The following is a 17,979-nucleotide window of genomic DNA, read 5'->3' as shown; positions in this document are numbered from 1 at the left end:
AGAGTAAACCAACAAAAGATTCGAAGACAGCCTTCAGTTCAGTTTCATGATTATAACGTCTGTTTCCTTGCAAGAGTCTTTTGCCACAAGACTCTCCATCTTCTATAACATGGACTGAAGACATGTGACTGAACATAAGACAGCAGTCTCATATTTGGGAGTCCATTGCAGCCATGAGCATCAGTGGATTCATTTTAAACTTGTTTTAATTATGGGTCCTGGCCTACCAGTACTTTTTTATCAGATCATAAATAAGCTACCTTTGGGTCCTGATGGTCCGTCTTGTCCTTGTGGTCCTGGAGCTCCATCAAGTCCTAGGGGTCCGGGGTCTCCTTGGGGCCCCACGGAACCATCTTCTCCCTGGGGGCCTGACTGACCCTGCTGACCTGGAAAACCTATCCCCCTGTCCCCCTGTGACCACAGAGACCAGCATGAAAGCAGGAAACCAGTACAGGATGAAGAACACAGCAACAGCAAAACAGGAAGTGGTGTAATGTTGTTCACGACTTTCTGTCTGAGTCAGCATTACCTTGGAGCCCGGCATCCCTGGGGGCCCTGATGGCCCCGCCCGTCCTTTGATACCAAAACTTGGTAAACCTGGAGCTCCTGGAACACCTTTGAGTCCTGAACCAGACAACAGTGTACTGTTATTTATCACCCTCAGTTCATTGAACCCGCTGTTTCAGTCCACACCAATCATGATCTTGACCTTTGACCCCTGGGAAGCCTGGAGGGCCTTGAACTGAAAATCCTTGATCTCCTATTTCTCCCTTTAGACCAACAGATCCTGGTTCACCTGGAGGGCCTGTAACACCTGAGACCAACAGAGATGGAGTGTGAGTCCACGGGTAAACACACACTGAGAGATGCTTTATGTGTGATTGTTTGTGTGATTCTTTGTCTTGGTAATTATGTGTAAAAGTCAAACAAAAGGACAACACATAAATCTACAGTAAATGGATCCATCTCACCTTCAGGACCGGGGTTTCCTGATAAACCTTTCTCTCCTTTCTGTCCTGGTTCTCCTGGAGAGATTTTGATTTCACCTGGAGCACCTTTCTCCCCTGAATGAACAAACAGACAGATTTTATCAGTTCCACCAAAGAGACACTTCTCTAGTTCAAATTATCTAATATTTCACAAAACAGGCACTCTTACCTGGTTTTCCAGGATCTCCTTGCTGTCCCAGGACTCCTACATTGCCTTGAGGTCCTGGAGGTCCTGGAGCCCCGATTCCAGGAGGTCCTGGAGGTCCCATCTGTCCTAATAGTCCTCTGGGACCAGTCTCCCCGATTGGGCCCCTGTCACCTTTCCGCCCAAGAGGCCCCTGAGCAGCATCAGAGATAAACAACAGATCATCATCTGCATATCAAAAACCTTACAGACCAGAATCAGAATCAGAATCAGAATCATTTGTCGGTGCAAAAAACAAAACAATCCTACAAATAATTGATAGATATTGACTAGACAATAACACACTACATAACACAATAAAAATATAGAATACACAATAACACATGAATGGACAAAAATATAAACACAGAAAAAACATGTATGTAAGTGTTACAGTAAGTTTAAATAGATGTAAGACTGTACAGATTTATGCAGGAGTGCAAAATGTTTGACGTGGATTGTGCAAGGTCACAGTACAGATGGATATTGTAATGTGCAAAATAAAAGTGTCAGGTGATTAAAATTTACATTAATGTCATTGAAGGCGGAGGAAGGGGGTCAGTTTCAGTGGGGTCCTGGGCCTTGTTAATGAGGCCAGTTGCAGATGGGAAGAAACTGTTCTCACGGTGAGAGATGTTGGTCCTGATGGACAGCAGCCTGCTGCCAGTGGGCAGAGACTCAAAAAGTTTGTGTCCAGAATAGGAGGGGTCGACAACAATCTTACCTGCACGCCTCAGGGTCCTTGAGGCGTACAGTGGGAAATTATCCTCTCTTGTCTCTGTACAGACATGGGGTGGCTGATTTGTTGCCTTGGAAACACACCTTACCTTAGGGTTGTTTCATTCAAGCAATGTACTAAAAAAAATGTATTCCTATATTTCATAAAGCCAACAGAAGAAGTTCTGTCCACATTTGGTCGACCCCCCTCAGACGGTCAGACGGATGTTGTATATGATACTCACAGGGTTTCCTTTCTGTCCCAGAACACCTTTCGGTCCTGTAACTCCTGGACGTCCGTCTGGACCCTCAAAACCTGGTGGTCCCGCTCCTCCCTTGTCCCCATCCTCACCCTTCTGCCCCACCCGCCGCATGATCCCAGGGTCACCAATAGGTCCTGGGGCCCCCGTGAGGCCAGGGATACCAAAGGGCCCCTGACGACAGGACAATAACAAGAGAGACATAAGGACAAAGACACAGTAATGCAGTATCCCAATAATAACAGATAGAACTTGGTATCATCAGCATAACCGTTTTTATGAGAAACCGAGAGTGCTTAATGAGACTTTGGCTCAATCCCAATTTTTCCCATTATCCCATTTTTAAGTGCTCTGTTGTTGCTCTGACCTCACCTGGGGACCAGGTGGTCCTACAACACCCTTGACTCCTTTGTAACCTTTGGGTCCTGGAGTACCAGCTGAACCTGGAAACAGAATGACATCATGACAGATAAGTTTTACCGGCTTGTCATCTTCACACTGAATCTGGATCTGACCCTGCTGTCACTGTGAATGGGTTTAATTATTTCAACTATATCAACATGAAGTGTTATTTCAACACAGTAAAGTCATTTCTTGGTTATCTTTATATTGTGTCCTCTCTTTGAGACAACCTTTAGGAAATTAAATAATGACTAAAAATACAAAACCTAGGTACTTGTTAAATAATCGACCTTTATTTCAGAAAGCTCACATCTAGCTGTCACTCTGTCAATCATTCAATCAATAGCTCATATAATCAGAGTAAAAAATCTGAGTCTTGTGTGATTCTTACCTAGTGGTCCGCCTTCACCTGGTTCTCCTGGTTTACCTGCAGATCCGGCAGGGCCGAAAACAACTTGACAGACCGAGCACACCTCCCCCTTATCACCTGACAAACATCAATTAATCAATTATTAAATTAAACTGCAAGATTGTCTGCACATTCGGTTGAACAGAATGTGTAAAAATCAGAGGAAATTATTTTGTTTCTTTTATTAAAATCTCATTCCAAACATCCATTGGAAATCTGTTGTGTTAACATGGAGTGAACCTCAGGTCTATGTCACACTACAGAAACATGGCTCTCTGCTCTAAATGAGCATTTATGATTTATTATCATGTCATGTGACTAAATAACTCTCACCCACTCACCTGTCTCTCCTTCCTCCCCTCTTGTTCCAGGAAGTCCCATGAGCCCTTTTGTACCTTGAGTTCCTGGAGGACCAATGTCGCCCGCCAGGAACTCTGACAGATGGAAAAAAGAAGACTTTAAGTTTTTGAAAGGTGTATTTTCATTTCTTGAGTTGTAGCTAAGCTAGCAGTTTCGCCCTGCTTCCAGCCTTTGTGCTAGGCTAGGCTAACCACATGGTGAACCAAAGTGACATCTCCTCGATTGACTCTTTATTGAAACTTAAGAGAGAGTAAAAGAGCTGTGAGAGTCTACTATGGAAGAACACATTTAAAAATACTATGGACACTGTCATGTATTATCATGTATGTTCACTGATACTATTTCTTCACTATGTTAATATAAAATATGTGTATGTATGTTTGTATCTGTTCAATGTTCAACTCCTTTGTCTTTGGACATTTGATTCAAATACAGACACAACTGTTTGGAGGCAGAACATCACCTGGTATTCCTGGTTCTCCTGGTTCTCCTTCAATTCCAAGACCTCCAGGGACTCCAGTCTGTCCTGGGGGTCCAATGACAACGGGCCCCGGGTCTCCTGGATCTCCTCTGGGTCCAGTTGAACCAGGCGGCCCCTGAGGGCCCGGTGGTCCAGGGGGAGCCACACCTTGAGGGAAGAAAAACAGGCTTTATTCAAGATGTATTGTCCTTAGAGAGGACCCAAACCACAAGATCTGTGTGAGTCCTGATGTTCACTTATTACACTAAATATCTAGTTATCATTATCATATGTTTGTACATTAATTACTTATTAAAGTCATTCTAATAATGATTCTACCACTGTCAAATCTGTAAAGACGACTTCTCTAACAGTTTTTTCATTTATCTTGTTTTGTGTCCTTTGTTCTGCACATATGCAGACATGGCTGATGAGTCTTTAGCTAGCCAGTCTAATTTTCATACATTTATCTTCGTGACACAATGTACTATGAAGTCATAGCATATTTAGCTGAAAATAGGTAAATTCCAGGCCATATAGGCTAATTTCAAGAAAACTTGAATAGCATTGGGTGCTAAAAAGTAGAGATGGAACAGTTCATGAAAATAATCTGTCCTGTTCAGTCATGTGCAACATGAGCCAGTAACCCAGTGAAGTTTTTTTTTTAATTTGGGATGGAGGGGGAGGAGTGGACTGGAGAGTGCAGCAGGTCAGTTGTGGAAATGCCAAGCGGCAAAGACAAATGGGGCGCCAGAGTCATAGGATGCATGGTCTGCTGTGTGGGAGCATTTTGGATTCAGTGCTGCTTGTGATGACGGCGATAAGAAAGTGGTGGATAAAACTGCGACTGTCTTCAAGCACCGTGTAACATGTGTTGCTCATGCTAGCGGCAACACCTCTGTACAAACTTCCCTGCTCTGCCGTGTACATGACGTCACCGTCACATCCCCGAGCGCCACCGAAGGAAGCCGAACAGTTCCGAGAGTCCAGCTGAACAGCGCAGCAGCAGTTACGTTACCTGTCGAGTGCTGCACACATCTTCGGAAGTTGTGACGGTGTCAATCAGAGCCAGATCGGGACTATCAGTGTCGTCGCTTTGTGCGTGGATGCAGAGTGAGTTGGAACTGGACATTTGTTGCTAGTTATCTGCTGTTTTGTAGAGTTAAGTGAGGTCGGAACGGCCGCCATGTTGCAACGCGTGATCACGTTTTGAGCTTCCTTATGTGAAAATATAACCAAGGGAATGTTAATGTGTTTGTATTTAGCATATACATGTTCTTAACATATAACCCTTTTTGATTTGTGTTTGTAATATTGTGGATGGATTTTACATCTGCTGATATTCGTGCTTACTACAATCAATATGTTTACTCGATAATGATGTGGTCTGGAGCGCCCTCGTGCGGCCTTTAGAGGGTACTGTTTGATCTTACCGTTATTCTCTGCATTTGCTGAATAATAGATTATTATTTAGCTGTTTAGAAATATTGCTTTATTCAGCATTACTTATCATCATCATTATTATTAATATTAACATGTTTATTGCTCATTTGTTTGTGTATTCTAAGGAAACCACAACTCGACACTTCCTGTATGTTCACGTGTGGAATAAAGAAGGATAACAATACACTGGAGTAGCTGCAGTTCTTCTTACCGAGAACTAAGACCAGACCTGTGTACGCCAGCATACATAACAATAATTAACAAGTGGTCCTTCGAGCCGGATGTACACAAGCTGCGCCATGGCTACAGGCAAAGGATATTACGATGAGCCGCCACAGAGTCCCCGTCCCAGCAGGATGCGACGCATTCCCGGACATCTGGAGGACTACGAGCTCAGCTATCCATTCCAACATCCTCATCCCACCATGACAGGGGCAGCGTCGCTGACGACATCAACATACGCAGCACCACCCAACATAAGAGGATTCCCTTCATATCCAGTGCCCACATATCCGTCAAATGAGAGCCCTGATGATAGACTTCAGCGCCTAGAGGCACGCTGGCAGACCGTGAGACACCAAATGAAAGAGCTGGAAGCCGAAATGGACAATGTAAGACTGATTCCTCACCCTCAGGTTGGCTACACTCACCCCACATATCGCCCACAACGATATGCTGCAGATATGCCGCAGTACTGCAGCCTTCCCTATCTAGAGAGGATCCACACCAGTCCCACTAGGATGACGCAGTATCCACCTGCCTCCCACAATCCAGCTACTACGATGGAGCCTCTCTCTCAGGATCAGGACAAAGCCGCTGCTTCATCAACGGACGCTGCACCCCCTGCTATACAGGCAGGAGCTGTGGACCAAGCTTCCTTTGTACTGCAGGCTGATGATGTGGATCAAGCTCCGGAAGCTGAACCTACAGGATCTGCTCCCATGTCACAGATGAAACGTGTGGACTCTGTAGCCTCTGTTTCATCAGCAATTCATACTACTTCGCTGGTGCCACCTGCAGTCTCTGCAGTTCCTTCCCTGCCGATCCAGACTGCACCTCCCCTATCACGACCAGCATACAGTGCACCCAAGCATAGGCAGCCTCCTCCGCAGCAATACCCCTATCCTGCTGCACATTATCCTGCTCCTCCTCCTGTCCAACACTATTATCCTCAGCAGCCACTTGCACCTGTGCAGCCACCAGACAACTCTAATGCACCAGGTGTTTTAGAGATGGTTATTGCATCATCCTTTGGCATCCCCAAGCCCAAACTGACTGTTTTTACCTCAGGGAGGGAGACCGACTTCCTGCTGCTCAAAAAGGGTCTAGACAGTGTTCTTGGGCCCCACAGACATTTAAGTGAAGACTACAAGTACCAAGTCCTTCTTGACCACCTCAGATTCCCTGCTGCACTTCAAATAGCCAAGCGGTTCATCAACAGCGCCACGCCATACACTACTGCCATGCAAGCCCTCATGCAGAGATATGGTCAGCCCAGACAGCTTGTTCAAGGAGAACTCAATGCCATCCTGAATGCTCCACCAGTGAAGGCCGGAGACTATCAAGGTATTGAAGATTTCGCAGCCTCAGTTGGAACACTAGTGGGCATGTTAAGCACGATGCAAGGTCCCTCATATTCAGAACTGATGTGTGGTTCTCATGTTGACACACTGCTCACTAAGCTGCCTGTTAACTTCAGAGACGCCTTCGTCGAATACTGCTTTTCCAGGGGAATTATCCAGAGTGGCAGTGACAGGACATATACTCTTCCAGATCTGGCAGATTGGCTTGAGAGGAAGGTCCAGACTCTGCAGGTATCCCGTAGGATAAGCGCCTGTCCATCAGAACCCATACATGCCGACAGCCGGGAGCGCAGATCAGTGAAGCAGCCAAGAGTGAAGTCTGCAACTATTCTGCTGGGTAACCACCAGGGGGCTCAGCAACCTAAACCAGCTCCTGTATCCAGCATCCCACTACAGTCTAAGAAGCGTGACAGGTTTAAGCCCTACTGCCCTTACTGTAATAACCAAGAACACTACCTCAACGCCTGTGATGATTTTGCTAAGCTCACAAACAATGCAAAGGTTGACTGGATAAAGGAAAAGAAAAGATGCTGGAGGTGTGGGAGAGGACACACACCTGACAACTGCACTTTAAAGAAGCCATGTTCAACTTGTGGAGAACAACACCTCACCGTGCTTCATGATGTGGCTCAAACAGAGACTGTCCTGACCGTGAGTACGTCCCCCAGCATGATTTACATGGACCAAATTAGTCATTCAGGTCGAGTGATGCTGAAGGTTGTCCCAGTACGCCTACACAACGGGAAGAAAACACTCAGTACTTACGCTGTTCTGGATGACGGATCTGAAAGAACAATCATACTACCAGCTGCTGTGCGTCACCTGGGTCTCAAGGGTAAGGAAGAAATCCTGTCCCTGAGGACGATTAGACAGGACAAGGTGCAATTAAAGGGAGCGACAGTCTCACTCAAAGTGTCACCCATAATGAAGAAAGGGATGAAACATGACATTCAACATGCTTTCACAGCAGCAGATCTGAATCTGGCTGAACAATCATGTGCAGCTGAACATCTGAAGAGGAGCTACCAACACATGAGAGACATTCCATTGCACTCCTACCGCAGAGTCAAGCCCATGCTACTCATCGGTTCTGACAACCCTCACCTGATAACACCAGTATCCCCAGTCCGGTCTGGCCCTATCGGTGGACCTGTAGCTGTGTGCACGGCTCTGGGATGGACTGTGCAGGGACCTGCCACCTTCCTGCAGCAGTCATCAGGTGAGAACAGCTGTCTGCATTCTTCCTTCCTCTCACCGTCGGAAGAGCTACATCAAAATGTTGAAAGACTCTGGAAGCTAGACACCTTACCGTTCAGAAACAGTAAGGAGGTGATCCGCTCTGGTGGGGATAAAGCAGCTATGGAACAACTGGAGCAGAAGACCATCAGAGTCACAGTTGACGGTGTGTCCCGCTATGCTACTCCATTGTTGCGTAAACCAAATGCACCCACACTCCATGCTCCACCCACGGCCGTGATGGCTCTCCTCAGGGCAACAGAGCGCCGCCTTGCTACCAACCCTGAACAAGCTGCAGTGTACAATGAGGAGGTACACAAATTGATGAAAGCTGGATATGCCGTCAATATCAACGCTGATGAGGTGAGCAGGACAGAGGAGTCATGGTTTCTCCCTCACCATCTTGTTTATCATAATGGTAAAGCCAGAGTTGTTTTCAACTGCTCATTCAACTATCAACAAGCCTGCCTCAATAACAACCTGCTTCCTGGTCCTACATTGAGTGCATCACTGCTTGGTGTGCTACTGAGGTTCAGAGAACACGCTGTGGCCATCAGCGGAGATGTACGCGGCATGTTTCATCAGGTACGTCTCCTACCTGAAGACCAGCCACTCCTCCGCTTCCTATGGCGTGATGGAGAGAAAGATCGCAGCCCAGAGGTCTACGAGTGGCGTGTTTTGCCATTTGGGACTACCTGCAGCCCATGCTGTGCATCTTATGCTTTACAGCGTCACGTGCAAGAACACCGTGAGGGTAATGAAGATGTGGTCCAATCTGTGCTGCAAGCATTTTATGTTGATAACTGTCTCCAGTCTCTGCAGTCTCAAGATCAAGCCAGACAGCTCATTGACAAAATGAGAGCTCTTCTTGCCAGCGGAGGCTTTGACATGAGACAGTGGTCCAGCAACATCCCCGAGGTTATCACTCACCTACCTCCCGAAGCCAAATCAGCAGGATGTGAGTTATGGCTGACTGCAAATAAGACCGACCCTCAGGAGTCAACACTCGGTCTCCTGTGGCGCTGCAGGCCTGACACTCTTGGATACAAACACCGAGCCATCCCAGTGACAGAACCGACCATGAGATACGTGTATCGGGTTCTAGCCAGTCAATACGACCCGCTAGGCTACATCACACCGTATACCACGCGTGCCAAGGTCCTGGTTCAAGCTCTGTGGAGAAAGGAGAGAGGATGGGATGAGCCCATTGTGGACAGTCTCCTCCCTGTATGGAAAACATGGGAGAACGAACTCCCACAGCTTCAACATATCACACTGCCACGTTGTTACACTGTTAATGTTCCTGCTGACACTCCCGTTGAACTACATGTTTTCTGCGACGCCTCAGAAAGGGCCTATGGTGCTGTAGCATACATGCGGGTTGAAGACAGTGAAGGACAAGTACAGGTGGCATTTGTGATGGCAAGGTCTCGCGTAGCACCGAAGAAACAACTTTCAATACCCCGCCTGGAGCTGTGTGGGGCCCTGTCAGGTGCACAGTTAGCCAAGGTCCTGCACACAGAGCTGACTCTGCCAGTAAAGACAACAACACTGTGGACAGATTCCACAACTGTCCTGCACTGGATCCAGTCCGAATCTCAGCAGTACAAAGTGTTTGTGGGGACACGGATAGCCGAGATTCAAGAGCTGGTTGGAGCAGAAAACTGGAGATATGTTCCCTCAGAAGAGAATCCTGCTGACGATATTACGCGTGGGAAATCACTGGCGGATTTAGTGAAGCCCAACCGCTGGACACGTGGTCCACCTTTCCTCCTTCAGCCTCCAGTCGAGTGGCCAACTAATCCTGCTGTAAGTTCTACACCTACACCAGCAGAAGAAACACGTGATACCATCTTCTGTGGCAACATCACAGTTAACAGCCCTCCAGTCCCAGATGTGACTCAGGTCAAATCATGGTCAGAACTGGTCGACGCCACATTCCAGTCCCTGCACGGGGCGGCTGCTCCTCCCATGACTGCAGCCGACAGAGTCAATACAGAAGCTGCCATCCTGAAGAGAGCACAACAGGAGAGTTTCCCGGTGGAGTTTACTGCACTGCAAGCAGGTAAACCTCTCAGTTCCAATAGCAGCCTGTTGTCTCTATCCCCTGTCTACGACAAGGAAGTGGAGCTGATAAGGGTCGGAGGTCGACTTCGAAAGGCAGTGAATCTAGAAGAGGAAACCATCCATCCTATCATACTGGCACCAAACCACCGTGTCACAGAGTTGCTCATCCGGGACTACGACAACCGATTGCTTCATGCAGGCCCTGATCGTGTGTTTGCAGAAATAAGGAGGACATTCTGGATCATCCGTGGCCGTCAAGCTGTCAAGAAACACCAGCATAGCTGCACGGAGTGCCGCAAATGGCGCAGCAAGCCTGTCATTCCTCAGATGGCCGACCTGCCAGCTGCACGGTTGCGTATCAACCAACCACCATACTGGTCTACTGGAGTAGATTGTTTTGGTCCGTACACCATCAAAATAGGCCGCAGACACGAGAAAAGGTGGGGCATTATCTTCAAATGCCTCACTACTCGGTGCGTGCATCTGGACCTTTTGTGCAGCATGGACACTGACTCCTTTCTGCTCGCCTTACGACGCTTCGTGGCAAGAAGAGGGAAGCCATTTGAGATTCTCTGTGACCGAGGCACTAATTTCCGAGGAGGTGACAGAGAGCTGCAAGAAGCCTTCGCCGCACTTGAGCCAGCATTAAAGGACCAGCTTGCTGAGCAGAGCATCAGCTTCAGATTTAATCCACCACTTGCACCGCATTTCGGCGGTGTATGGGAGAGAGAGATCAAATCTGTTAAAGCTTCCCTGCAAGTCGTGCTGAAAGACCAAGTGCTCCCAGAGGAAGTCCTCATGACGGTCCTGATAGAAGTTGAGGGGATCCTCAACTCTAAGCCCCTGGGCTATGCTACATCAGACATTGCAGATCCCGACCCCATAACGCCAAATCTTTTACTCATGGGGCGGCGGGATTCATCACTACCACAAGCTGTGTACCACAACAGCGATCTGCTTGGTCGTCGCCGCTGGAAACACAGCCAGGTGCTGGCAGATCACTTCTGGCTCCAATTCACCAAGAACTATCTCCCCAGCCTTCAACATCGTCGGAAGTGGCATAGTTCTACTGTGGACCTCACTCCAGATCAGGTGGTCATGATCATTGACTCACAGCTGCCCAGAGCACTGTGGCCGGTTGGACGAGTCACCAAAGTGATCCCCAGTGATGACGGCCGGATACGCACAGCTGAGGTAAACATTAAAGGGTCTACATACACACGGCCAGTGGCTAAACTCATCCCCCTGCCAGCAATGCCAGAGGACTGAGACTGATCTTATGGCCCAGCAGGGACCTTTGTGGTACTGTGAATTCACCATGTGAATTCGGGGCGGCTGTACAAACTTCCCTGCTCTGCCGTGTACATGACGTCACCGTCACATCCCCGAGCGCCACCGAAGGAAGCCGAACAGTTCCGAGAGTCCAGCTGAACAGCGCAGCAGCAGTTACGTTACCTGTCGAGTGCTGCACACATCTTCGGAAGTTGTGACGGTGTCAATCAGAGCCAGATCGGGACTATCAGTGTCGTCGCTTTGTGCGTGGATGCAGAGTGAGTTGGAACTGGACATTTGTTGCTAGTTATCTGCTGTTTTGTAGAGTTAAGTGAGGTCGGAACGGCCGCCATGTTGCAACGCGTGATCACGTTTTGAGCTTCCTTATGTGAAAATATAACCAAGGGAATGTTAATGTGTTTGTATTTAGCATATACATGTTCTTAACATATAACCCTTTTTGATTTGTGTTTGTAATATTGTGGATGGATTTTACATCTGCTGATATTCGTGCTTACTACAATCAATATGTTTACTCGATAATGATGTGGTCTGGAGCGCCCTCGTGCGGCCTTTAGAGGGTACTGTTTGATCTTACCGTTATTCTCTGCATTTGCTGAATAATAGATTATTATTTAGCTGTTTAGAAATATTGCTTTATTCAGCATTACTTATCATCATCATTATTATTAATATTAACATGTTTATTGCTCATTTGTTTGTGTATTCTAAGGAAACCACAACTCGACACTTCCTGTATGTTCACGTGTGGAATAAAGAAGGATAACAATACACTGGAGTAGCTGCAGTTCTTCTTACCGAGAACTAAGACCAGACCTGTGTACGCCAGCATACATAACAATAATTAACAACCTCCGATATGTTGGCTCACCTACAGAGACATCACCCCAGTGTGTCCACTGACAGCATGAGGAGGAGAGAGTTGGGTAGAAACGAGCAACTCGTGCTCCCAGCAGCATTTAAACAGCAACTCAGTGAAAAGCCAGACAGGACAAAAGCCATTACGAAAGCACTGAGCCTGAACATGCACAAAAAGTCCTATAGATGGCAGTAACACTGTATTTTAGTGACAGTTCATCTATTCTTTTAATTAAGATTCGAGAACAGGTGTTTATGTTCTTAGCTAGAATTTGTTTCAGGCGAACAGTTGTAAACCTTTTTAGCAAAATAAATGAAAAGCAGGTTTAAATCAGCGACGTGTTCCCTCTGTATCAGAATCTCACCTAGTTTTAATGTATGATTGTCACAATGATGTGCCTCACGTCAAACTGCCTCATTCTCTCAGTTTCTGCATGATTACATGACACGTCTGTGAGAATAACTGATTTTTTAAATACTGTAAATGATGGATTATTAGGCTATATATATATATCTTATGCTGATGTATGGTATTTCTGGAGTGTTCGAAAAAATCGAAAAAATCAACAATAAACACATCCATCTGGATACATTGGACTAGATGCCGTGTGATCTGATTATTGTTATTTCTTATTGATTGTTATCTGATCATTGTTGTAGGCTTGTGTAATTGTAATATGTAGTTAGGAATGAAACGGCAGGACTCAGTATTAACGTTAACAGCTACAAGCTTTACTGCTCAACTTCTTCTTCTGTTTACAACAACACTCAGTCAACACAGTCAATACAGGCTCACAGCGACCCCTAGCGCTGTGGAGCAGCAACTGAAAACACAACATATTTCCCTCTTGTTTAAGAAGCTTACTTATGAATGGAAATACTTAATAACTTGAATCAATTTAGACTGACTGTAAAATAGTGCAAACTTCTCCACATTACTTAATAGTAATAACAGTTTTTTTCAGTAATCACATTCATATCAATAACCATAACAACAGTACTCTGTATTGCTAAACTCTTCTACAGTAGCAAATAAACTCTTATCCTGTTCCTTCTCTGTAACTTAAATATGAGTAAAACTCATTTTCCACTGACATTTGTATAGGTCTCTAAACAATAATAAACCAAGGTAGCGTCAACTTATAATTCACCTTTATGTCAAACAGTCATTCACATTGTCAGGTCATTTGTTTTCCTCTTTTTTTCACATCTTTTTTTTCCTTTTATATCCCCCCCCAAAGGCCATGAGAAACGATTATTGGTAATCGTTCAGCCAAGCAGGCTTTTTTCTGACCCTACTGGGTCTGTGCATGGTATCATCTGGTGGTGGTGTGAGCTCTGGCTCAGGGGCTGGATCCACAGGTTTGCCTGTGATGATGTCCTTTGCACTGTCGGGGACGAGAGAGAGGTGAGAAGCGTTCCATGTACGTCCATCCTCCAGCACAAAGGAACCTGCACCAGCTTTCTCCATCACCCTGGAAGGTGCATGGAACTTTGACAGTCCTTTTTTAACGTGGAAGGGTTTTCTCACCCTGACCAGACTTCCCTCTTTGATCCTTGGCACCTGTGCACCTCTTTTAACATCTGTGTAGGCTTTTGATGCATTCTGTTTGGAGGTGACACGATCACGCAGCTGTTTTTCTTGCAGCGGTGTGGATTTGCTTGCTGGACCAATGTTCACTTTCGTTCGCATCTTTCTGTTGAACATGAGCTCATGAGGCGACACACCTGTGGTGCTGTGTGGAGTTGCACGGTATGTGAGCAGGAACTCCTGTATGAAGGGTTTCCATGGTTTCCTCTCTTGCTCAGCAGTGAGGAGTGTTTCTTTAAGAACGCGGTTCCAGCGCTCCACGGCCCCATTTGCTTGAGGATAATACAGAGACACTTTTCTGTGTTTGATGTCTCTCACTGCTAGGAAGTCTGCAAACTCACTTGAGGTAAATTGAGTCCCATTGTCACTGATGAGCTCTGTAGGGTTGCCAAACCTGGAAAACACTGTAGACAGGAAAGTGGTGATCGCCGTGGTTGTGATGGAGTGAGTAAAGGCGACCTCTGGCCACTTGGTGTAGTAGTCGATCAGTGTCACTGCATATCGGCAGTCCCAGGTTGCAGACTCGAACGGCCCCACGATGTCGATTCCCACCTTCTGCCACGGGCCATCAGGCAGTGGGACTGGCTGAAGTGGTGTAGCATGTGTCTTAGCACTTTTATCATTCATCTGGCACGTTACACACGTTCTGATGCTCTCCTGCACACACATGTCCATACTTGGCCACCAGTATAAGTCCCGCAGCCTCTGCTTAGTGCGGACGACACCCTGGTGGGTTTCATGTGCCAGATTAACAAGCTGTTTTCTAAGGGCCACAGGAACAAGCCGTCGCTGAGGGCCCCTGTAAACAACCACATCTTGGACTGAGAGTTCGTCTCTGACAGCAAAGTAAGGCTTCAGCACTGCAGGTAGGGACTTTGTTGTTTTAGGCCATCCTTTTTTCATCTGCACTCTCAGGGCAGTAAGTTCTGGACACACCTCACATGCCACAGTGAAATCCTTCACTGAAAGAGCATTCAGTTCCGCATCCAGCAAAGCCACGAGCTCCGGCTCCATCACTGGCTCTGCATTCTCTGCTGATGGGAGAGGCAACCTGGAAAGACAGTCAGCAGCAAAATTTTGTGCACCAGCACGGTACACCACATCATATGTGAAACACAGAAGTCTGGCTGACCACCTTGCAATACGCATTCCTGCGCGTCCAAGTCCTTTTGTAGCTAGCAGTGTGGTCAGGGCCTGGTGGTCTGTGCGCAGTGTGAATCTTGTTCCCCACAGAAAAGTCCTCCACTTCTCAGCGGCCCACACACAGGCTAGTGCTTCCTTCTCCACAATGGAGTATTTCCGTTCTGCCGGTGTGAGTGAACGTGAAGCAAATGCAACTGTACGCTCCGTGTTGTCAGGATGCACTTGTGTCAATATGGCCCCCAGACCATAATCCGAAGCGTCAGTGGAGACAATGGTCGGGAGACTGGGATCAAAAACTACCAGTGCTGGACTGTTTACGATGCGAGTCTTGACTGTATCAAAGCTCGCCTGTGCAGCTGCAGTCCACTTGAAGGTGTCATCGCGCAGACAGTCTCTCATGGGCTCAACCAAAGATGCATAATTTTGCACAAACTTTGCATACCATGCTGTGAGTCCCAGGAATGAGCGTAGAGTAGTGGCGTCGCTAGGCGCTGGAGCTTCTGTGATAGCTTTAATGTGATCCTCATTTGGCAGCAAACCTTGAGCTGACACGACATGCCCAAGGAACTGCAGGCTTTTCTGGTTGAAATGACACTTTTCAGTATTAAGCTGGAGGCCAGCTTCTTTAAGTGCAGCTAGCACTGCCTGGAGGTTGCAGTCATGTTCTTGCTGGTCCCTGCCATAAACTATGACATCATCCAGGTAATTCTGGACCCCCTTGAGGTCTTTCAGCACAAGGGACATGAGCTTGGAGAATGCACTTGGGGCTGAACACAGTCCATATGGTACTCTACGAAACCTGAACAGTCCTTCGTGCGTTATGAATGCAGTTATGTCACGGCTCTCCTCTGCTAGCAACACTTGATGATAAGCATTCGCCAAGTCAATGGTAGAGAAAACAGTGGCTCCGCGCATTTCAGTGAAAATGTCATCCATATGAGGAAGTGGGTGACTGTCCATTACTACTGCCTTGTTTGGCTCACGGTAGTCCACACACATTCTCACTTTACCATTTTTCCTTAGTGTGACCACGATGGGTGATACCCACTGGGATGCATCAATCCTCTCAATCACATCCATTTCCAGGAGCCTCTCAATTTCAGCGGAGACAGCTTGTCTGACAGAGACTGGGAGCCTTCGAAGCTTCTGTTGGACAGGCTGGACACCCTCCCTGATTTTGACTCGGTGGATGAAGCCTTTTGCAAGACCCAGCTTCTCCTCGGTCACTGACTGGGCTATGACCTCTGTTACTGGAGCTGCAGGTGAGTTAACTGCTGATGAGGAGGTAGCAGGTGAGAGCACAGCATTATGTTCAATAGAGAGTCTCAGTGCTCTGAATAAGTCCAATCCCAGCAAAGCTGTGCCTGTCCTCACAACATATAATGTAGCTGGGACTGCTATATTTGCATGCTGCACTGTAGCTGATAGGCAGCCTAGCACTGGGACCTTGGACTTAGTGTATGTCACTAACCTTGAAAGTGGCTCAGACAGTGGTACATCACTGAAATGCTCTCTGTAGAGGTGCTCGGGAATGATGGATACAGCAGAGCCTGTATCCACTACTAGCTCAGCAGGGCAGGAAGTTGATTTTGCATTTATAGTCACTGCACATGTAATCTTGTTATCCAACTGTCCATCTTGTAACATCAGCACTGTGTTCATTTCAAGGACAACCACTTCTCCAACTTTGACAGTGGACTTGGACTTGGACTTACATACACGGGCGAAGTGTCCGGTCTTGTTGCAGCTTCGGCATGTCACTTTACGTGCTGGACAGTCTGGAGCGTCTGCCAGGTGAGTTGATGAACCACACCGAAAACAGCACCGGTCCTGTTTTGATGCTGCTGTAGCCTCAGCGGGGTTATAACTCCTTGTTTTGGGCTTGAACTGGCGTCTTGGCTTCGCTTTCACGACGTGCACGGAAGCTTGGGGCTCCGCTGTAAGAGTCTGTACGTGTCCAATCGCCGCCTCTACCTGACACGCCATTTTAACTGCTACGTCCAATGTGAGATTTCCGTCTCTTTGCACGAGCAGCTTCTCGCGTATCCGAGGGCAACTAGCATGCTCAATGAGTTGATCCCGTATCATTTCATCACTATTTCCAGCAAACTCACATGTCGCCGCCAGCTCTCGCAGGACGCCAACATACTCGGCAACAGTCTCATGCGGTCTCTGCACTCGTCTGAACTTATGTCTCTCCACAACAACGTTTATCGCAGGCTTGAAGTGTGCACATAACGCAGTCACTGCTGACTCGTAGGACGTACCTCCATCTGTGAGTGTGTAAAAGATACGTTGTCCTTCAGCGCCCAAGCAACACTCAGTCAACACAGTCAATACAGGCTCACAGCGACCCCTAGCGCTGTGGAGCAGCAACTGAAAACACAACAATCATTAACCTAACAACAACAGTAAATGTCAGAGAGAGTAGGAGGAGTTTACCTTGTTCACCCTGCAGTCCAGGAAAACCAATGAGTCCTGAAAGCAGAGAAGAAGATGACTGAACATCCATCAGTGTTTACCTTCAACAGACAGACTGGTCTGAGTGCAGAAGATAATCCAGGACTGTTTTTAATCTCTGAACTAAGGACATTTAGTCAAATCTTTCTGATCTTTATAACGTACAAATGACAAAGACACTTTGTTTTTTTTAACAGCTATGAGTCTTCAGATGTCAGTCCTGGTTGAGTCAGTGATCTAAAGGCGGATTCTGTCAGTAGCAATTAAAACCACCGAACAAAACATCCAACCATAAATATGTTGATCTCTATTCGACCTTGTTCTCCAGGGACTCCGGGGGGTCCGTGGGGCCCGGGGACACCGAGCTGGCCCTTCAGGAACCTGTGATTCCAGACCATCTGATAAAAACACACAAACACTTATTTAACATGAAGACTGACAGTCTGCTGCTTCACAACAGGCAGGAAGTGCCTGTTAACTAAACTTATTCTTATAACCAGGTGTTAGCGCGGCCGTTCTTCCTG

This window comes from Pagrus major, chromosome 2, assembly GCF_040436345.1.
Source record: "Pagrus major chromosome 2, Pma_NU_1.0".
Classification (NCBI taxonomy): domain Eukaryota; kingdom Metazoa; phylum Chordata; class Actinopteri; order Spariformes; family Sparidae; genus Pagrus; species Pagrus major.
This window is presented reverse-complemented; position numbering follows the sequence as displayed.